The sequence below is a fragment of the Dromiciops gliroides genome, chromosome 3 (assembly GCF_019393635.1).
Source record: "Dromiciops gliroides isolate mDroGli1 chromosome 3, mDroGli1.pri, whole genome shotgun sequence".
In the NCBI taxonomy this organism is placed as follows: Eukaryota; Metazoa; Chordata; class Mammalia; order Microbiotheria; family Microbiotheriidae; genus Dromiciops; species Dromiciops gliroides.
This window is the reverse complement of record NC_057863.1, coordinates 468,054,448-468,061,524: the sequence shown is the minus strand read 5'-3', so window position 1 is coordinate 468,061,524 and position 7,077 is coordinate 468,054,448.

The window sequence follows — 7,077 nt, the reverse complement described above, 5'->3', positions numbered from 1 at the left end:
GTATGTTGTCTCATTATTGTCATTCTCTTGGATAAAGTTATTGATTGTTTCTATGATTTGTTGTTTGACCCACTCATTTTTTAGAATGAAATTATTTAGTTTTCAATTGATTTTCAGTCTACCTTTCCATGGCTCTTTATTACATGTAATTTTTATTGCATCATGATCTGAGAAGGATGCATTTACTATTTCTGCCTTTCTACATTTGACTACGATGTTTTTGTGCCCTAATACATGGTCAATTTTTGAAAATGTTCCATGTACTGCTGAGAAAAAGGTATATTCCTTTTTATCCCCATTCAATTTTCTCCAGACATCTATCATGTCTAACTTTTCTAGTATTCTATTCACCTCTTTCACTTCTTTCTTATTTATTTTGTGGCTAGTGTGGTTAAAAAAGTGAAAGTTTTTAACTGTCAGTTAGTGAAAACTGAAGGACCACCCTTTTGGGGAGGAGACCATGACAAAAGGCTGTGCATCTGCTAAGCACTCCACCTCCGTCTGCTAGGCACTCCACTTCCCGGGTGTGAGCTTAAAAGGCAAGGAGAGAACGGAAGTGGGGTCTTTTTTCCGCTCTCCTCATCTGCTGGCTGGCTCTGCACACAGACGACTGAGGTTTGACTCAGCTGGTTCTCCGTAACAGCATGTGCTTGACGCGGTTCTCAACCTCAGAGGTGGCCTTGGGTTTTTGGTGAGTTCTATACAGAATATAGACTAAGCTTAGATCTAAGACTATTTGTTTGTATTTCTACTTTCCTATCTCTCTAATCAACATCACCTTGTAATTTCCAAACAATAAAAGCTCTAACTAAAGATCAGAGGCTTCTTCCACTTACTGGTCTGGGAGATAAATAAGGGAAAGGTTAAAGGGGAGTTTAATGCTCTTGTATCCAATTTTAAATCTCACACTAGATTTATCTAATTCTGAGAGGGGAAGATTCAGATCCCCACTAGTATAGTATTACTGTCTATTTCCTCTTGTAACTCATTTACTTCTCCAAGAATTTGGATGCTATACCACTTGGTGCATACATGTTTAATATTGATATTACTTCATTACCTATAGTACCTTTTAGCAAGATGTAGTTTCCTTCCTTATCTCTTTTAATGAGATCTATTTTTGCCTTTGCTTCTGCTCCAGCCTTTTACCTTTACTCTGTGTGTATCTCTCTGCTTCAAATGTGTTTCTTGTAAACAGCATATTGTAGGATTCTGGTTTTTAATCCACTCTGCAATTTGCTTCTGTTTTATGAGAGAGTTCATCCCATTCGCATTCACAGTTAAAATTATTAACTGTTTATTTCCCTCCATCTTCTTTTCCCCTTTGTACTTTTCCCCCTTCTTTCCCCCTATTCCACTTGACCAGTGTTTTGCTTCTGATCACTGCCTCCCTCAATCTGCCCTCCCTTTTATCAACTGCCCTTCTTTTTCTTGCCCCTTTTCCCCCCACTTGTGTCTTCCCTTCTATCAATACCACCCTTTTCCCCCTTCCCCTTTTGTTTCCTTACAGAGTAAGCTAAGTTTCTTTATATAAATAGGAGTGTATTTTATTCCCTCCCTGAACCAAGTCTGATGAGAGTAAGGTTGCACACAATGCCCACCCCTCCCTTCTTTCCCTCTATTGTAATGGGTTCTTTTTGTGCCTCTTCCTATGATATAATTAACCCCATTCCACCTCTCCCTTCCTCTCCTCCCCCTTGTCTTCTTTTATTGTGCCCCTTAAGTTTTTTTATATCATCATGTCAAAGTTGATTTAATAACAATACCTTTACAGAGATAGTGATCTCAAGAGTTAAAAGTATTATCCTCCCTCATATGGACTCAACCAGTTTGACATCATTGAACAACCCTTTTCTCCCCCTTGTTTACCTCTTTATATTTCTCTAGAGTCTTGTATTTGGAGATTGAATTTTCTGTTCATTTCTGGTCTTTTTCTCAGGAAGCCTTGGAAGTCCCCTAGTTCATTGAATGTCCATCTTTTCCTTTGAAAGAGAATGATCAGTTTGCTGGGTAGTTGACCCTGAGTTGTAATCCAAGCTCCTTTGACTTCATGTATATCATATGCCAAGCCCTGTGATCCTTTAATGTTGAAGCTGCCAGGTCCTGTGCAATCCTGACTATGGCTCCATGGTATTTAAATGGTTTCTTTCTGACTTCTTGGAGTATGTTCTCCTTCACCTGATAATTCTGGAATTTGGCTACAATATTCCTTGAAGTGTTCCTTTTGGGGTCTCTTTCAGGAGGTGTTCTGTGGATTCTTTCAATGATGATTTTATCCTCTGATTTTACAATTTCAGGGCAGTTTTCCTTAATAATTTCCTAGAATATGGTGTCTAGACTCTTTTCTTGATCATGGCTTTCAGATAGTCCAATAATTCTCAGATTATCTCTCCTGGACCTATTTTCCAGGTCAGTTGTTTTTCCAATGAGGTATTTCACATTTTCTTCTATTTTTTCAGTCTTTTGATTCTGCTTGTCAGATTCCTGTTGTCTCATGGAGTTATCTGTTTCCATCTGCTCAATTTTAATTTTTAAGGCCTTATTTTCCACAGTAAGCTTTTGCACTTCTTTTTCTGTTTGGCTAATTTTTTCTCTCATTTGGCCAATTGTATTTTTTAAAGAATTTATTTCCTCAGTTATTTTTTGTGCTTTTTTTACAGTGTAACTCTAATTTCTCCTATTTCTTTTTCCATTTTTTTTTCTACCTCTCTTATTTGGTTTTTAAAAGCCTTTTTGAGTTCTTCAAAGAAGGCTGTTTGGTCTTGAGACAAGATCATCTTCCCTCTTGAGTCTTCACTTGTGGGCATTTTGACCAACTCATCTGCGTTTGAGTTTTGGTCTTCCCTTTCACCATAGAAGTTGTTAATGTTAAGGGTCCTTTTTTGTTTCTTGCTCATGTTGTAGGCTATTTTTAAACTTATCAAGTTGAAGTCTGCTCCTGGGGCACAGGGTTCACGGTTGCAAGTTTCTTACTCTCTCAGCTGGCCCACTCTCAGCTGTGTCGAGTTGTAACAGTGTTGAGCTGCCCACTGAGCTTACCTATGCTGAGGTGAGCTGCCAGCTGGGATGAGTAGTGCTGAGCTGCCCTCCCCTTTTACCCAGGTGAGACAGACCCTTTCTGAAGTCTTCTAAATTATCTGATGTAGCAGGATTTTGTCTCTCTTTTTGTAGGTTCTGTAGTTACAGAATCTGTTTAGAGGCTTGATTTAATGTTGTTTTCGAGGGAAATACGGGAAAGCTCAGGAAAGTTCCTAGCTTCTCTCTACAATCTTCAACCCAATGTTGGTTTTTTTAAATTTTTTTTTTTTTTTTAGTGAGGCAATTGGGGTTAAGTGACTTGCCCAGGGTCACACAGCTAGTAAGTGTTAAGTGTCTGAGGCCGGACCTGAACTCAGGTACTCCTGACTCCAGGGCCGGTGCTCTATCCACTGCGCCACCTAGCTGCCCCTAAAAAATATTTCTTAATAGTTGATAAGTCACTGACAAATCTATTAACTGGCTCATTTCTCCCTCCATTCAAATCCCAATTCAGATATCACTACTTCCCAGAAGCTGTCTTAGACAACATCTTCTACCTCTCCTTACATGGCACTTTGCTTGGCCCTCTCTTTTGCACTTATCTCACTCTCTTTCAGATCATTGTCATTTGCGTACACACACACACACACACACACATACACACACACCCCACTTCTTTAGACTGTGAGATCCTTAAGAGCAGGATTTATGCCATATCTTCAATGACTTGTACTTACTACTCTTTTTGTTTGTTTGTTTGTTTTTTTGTTTTTTGTGGGGCAATGGGGGTTAAGTGACTTGCCCAGGGTCACACAGCCAGTAAGTGTCAAGTGTCTGAGGCTTGACTTTGTAACGATTGGAATAACGCCACCTGCTGGATACTTACTGTAGAGGAGTTCTGCCCATGAAGGGAAGGTCTTTGAGGGCAAGACCAGGACTCAGGAAGTGACGCGGGCTAGTGGGAGGAGGAAGGAAGAGACTGGCGCTCAGTCTCGCTCTCTCTTTCCTGAGGACGCTGGCGGAGAAGGGAGCTAGAAATGTGCTCTCCCTTTAATAGATAGGAATCTAGGCCTTTCTCTCTCTCTTTACCAAATTCTTATTCTCCTTAATAAATGCTTAAAAGTCTAACTCTTGCTAAAGCTTATAATTTATTGGCGACCACTCATTAGATATTTTAGACAGACTAGCTAGAATTTTAGCCCTTAACAACTTGAACTCAGGAACTCCTGAATCCAGGGCTGGTGCTTTATCCACTGCACCACCTAGCCGCCCCCTGTACTTAGTACTCTTAATAAATGTGAATTCTTTTTTTCCTTTTTTCCATTCCACTGAAATCTAACCAATATGTATTTTGATTCCTCAGAAATAATTATACTGTTTAAAAAATTTTTTTTTGGAGAGAACAATCCAAGACAATATCCTTGTTACCCCTCGTCATTAAATGACCTTTTTAAATTTTGTCTTATGAATCCTTGTGACCTATTTATGTTTGCTAATTTTTCAAATATACAATATGAGATGATTTTTTAAAGCTATAAACATTTTTTTAATGTCTCTATATGGATTCTCTTCCCAAAGTCCATTGGTATGGGACTCTCTCCTTCCTGGTGGAGATAAAGGCTATGCTCTCTATGAGGGACAGGGAGGACTTGGTGAGAGCTGGACAGCTCCTGCCTTCACTAGTCTCTTTTGGGAATCTTCAAAGGCTAGTTCTTCTTTGGGACTTCTCAGGACCAGTCCTCTTTGGAAATGGTCAGGCTTCAAATCTTGAATGTCAAGTCACTTCAAGCGCTCCTGTCTAATGCTTTGAGAATACTGGGCTAGCTCTTCATACTCTAAGCATGAGGGTTCCATTTTTTAGGCTCTCATTATACTAGACTAAATTTTAAGGTCCCCTTAGTGGAATGAGAAACCTTAAATTTTCATTCTTCAATTCAGATATCATATCTTCTGGTTTTGTTATTTTTCAGAAATATTCTACTTAATTTGAACTTTAGATTTTTCTAAAAGGAGGCTTTTTGGCTAACACTAAGTGACTTCTTAGTAATATATTTTACAATTGTTTCACTTTAATAAAAAAGTTTTCTTGTGCCTATGTTACAGAGGTTAGTTCCTTTTGTGTCCCATTATGCTTTTAAATTTCTAAAATACATGTTCATTCACAGATGTTTTGTTACTGTAAAACTGTCTGAATGAGTGCTAACTTACAAAAAAAAATTAAAGAAACAACCAAACCAAAGCAAAACAAAACAAAAAACACTAGAAGAAAGAGATCCCATAGAGGCTAAACAGGAAAGAATAAACTCCTTCGGTTCCCCCCTTTAAAAAAAAAAGCAGCGATGTTTATGATACTATTTGTTAAAATCTAAAATGAAATGGGAGTTTTCTTGTTTGTTTTATCTAATGGAAACTTAATTCTAAATAACTTCATAGTGAGTCTCATACCACTAGTAGGAAAGTAGTTTTATGTAACTGAATTTAATTCAATCAAGATGTCTTCACTTTTTAAAAAATGTACTGTTTCTGTTGACTAATTTTATTGTTTTCTGAAATTCTGACCCCTGCTGTATCAAATTAGTATTATTTCTATTTGGAATTCTGAAATGAAATTCCTTATACTCTTCAAAAAACCTCCTTCATCTTAATCATTAATATTTTCAAACCACAAATCAAGACCCATTTAAAGTTATTGAGTACACTTGACTTAACAAAAAAAATTTAAAAAACTAATGAAATATAGAATTAATTGGTGGTCATAAAATCATAAAGGGGAAAGATTAGAATTATGGGCTAACAAAAATATTAGTACATGCTGGCATCTGCCAAATGATAATGGCAGAGAACCCAAAAAACAACAATACATCAGAATCTTTCTCAGAAATAGCCTCTTAGGAAATAGAAGACAATATTTTCAAACTAAAAATGTTTTTGTTTATTTTTTAATAGAAAAGAAAATTAACCTATTTCATTTAATACAAAAACTAAGTTCTTGGAGTTGTCTCTTCTATCTTCTGCTGTACATGTTGTATATGAATGTTTTTTTAAATCTAAGTACTGTATAGTGAAAAACTCAAGATGTGTTCTTTTTTGTGTGTGTTATGGACCCCTTTGTTAGTCTGGTGAAGCCTACAGACCCCTTCAAAGAATAATATTTTTAAAGGCATAAAATAAAATGCAAACGATTATAAAGGAAATGAACTATATTTTAATATATTTATTATATATTAAAATATGTTTTTAAAAATGAGCTCATAGACCTCTATTTATGAGCCCTTGACTTAAAATTTTTGATGTATCAGGGAACAATCATGACTTTGGAGAACAGACTAGGAAGCACACCTACCACCCACCTCCCTATGTTATGACAGAGGGGAGAGGGCTATAATATAAGATGAATAATTCAACACATTTATAGACATCAAAAATGTTTGTATTTATTTTGCTTGACTAAGCTTACTTGTTATAAGAATTGTGTTTTTCTTTTTTCATTGGAGAGGGTGGGATTTGGGGCAGAAGGTACAAGGTAACAGAGGGGAGATAGTGTTGCTAAAAAAGAAAAAAAGGAAGAAAACAGTCATAGAAACATTTAAAAACACACAAGAGGTTCAGAAGACAAAACAGACAAGCAGGGTAGCATCGAAAATAACATGTTGCATTTATTATATATTTTTTGAAAAGCAGCTGTACATAATAGAGTGTGGTTTTACTTGTAGCCTTTGTTTTTTTCTGTTTTACTTTGCAGATGGGAATGATCAATTTGTTTATGTTTATGAAGTTCAGAATCTAAAATTAAAAAAAAAATCTTAGTATACTGTCAAAGAAGGGAAGTGCTAGGACAAACAGTTGTATACATGGTCAGATGCATTCATTGTAACAAATTATTTTATTTAATTGTGACTCCTGTCACAAGGAAAGGGCCACTGGAATGAGGGGAGATTTTCCTCCCAGAATTGACAAATATAAAGCCAGTGCATCAATAAAATATATTTTTAAACACTGAAGTACAGAGGTATTTGGATTTACTGAAAATGAAAATACTGGGTTTACTCAGAAGGCATT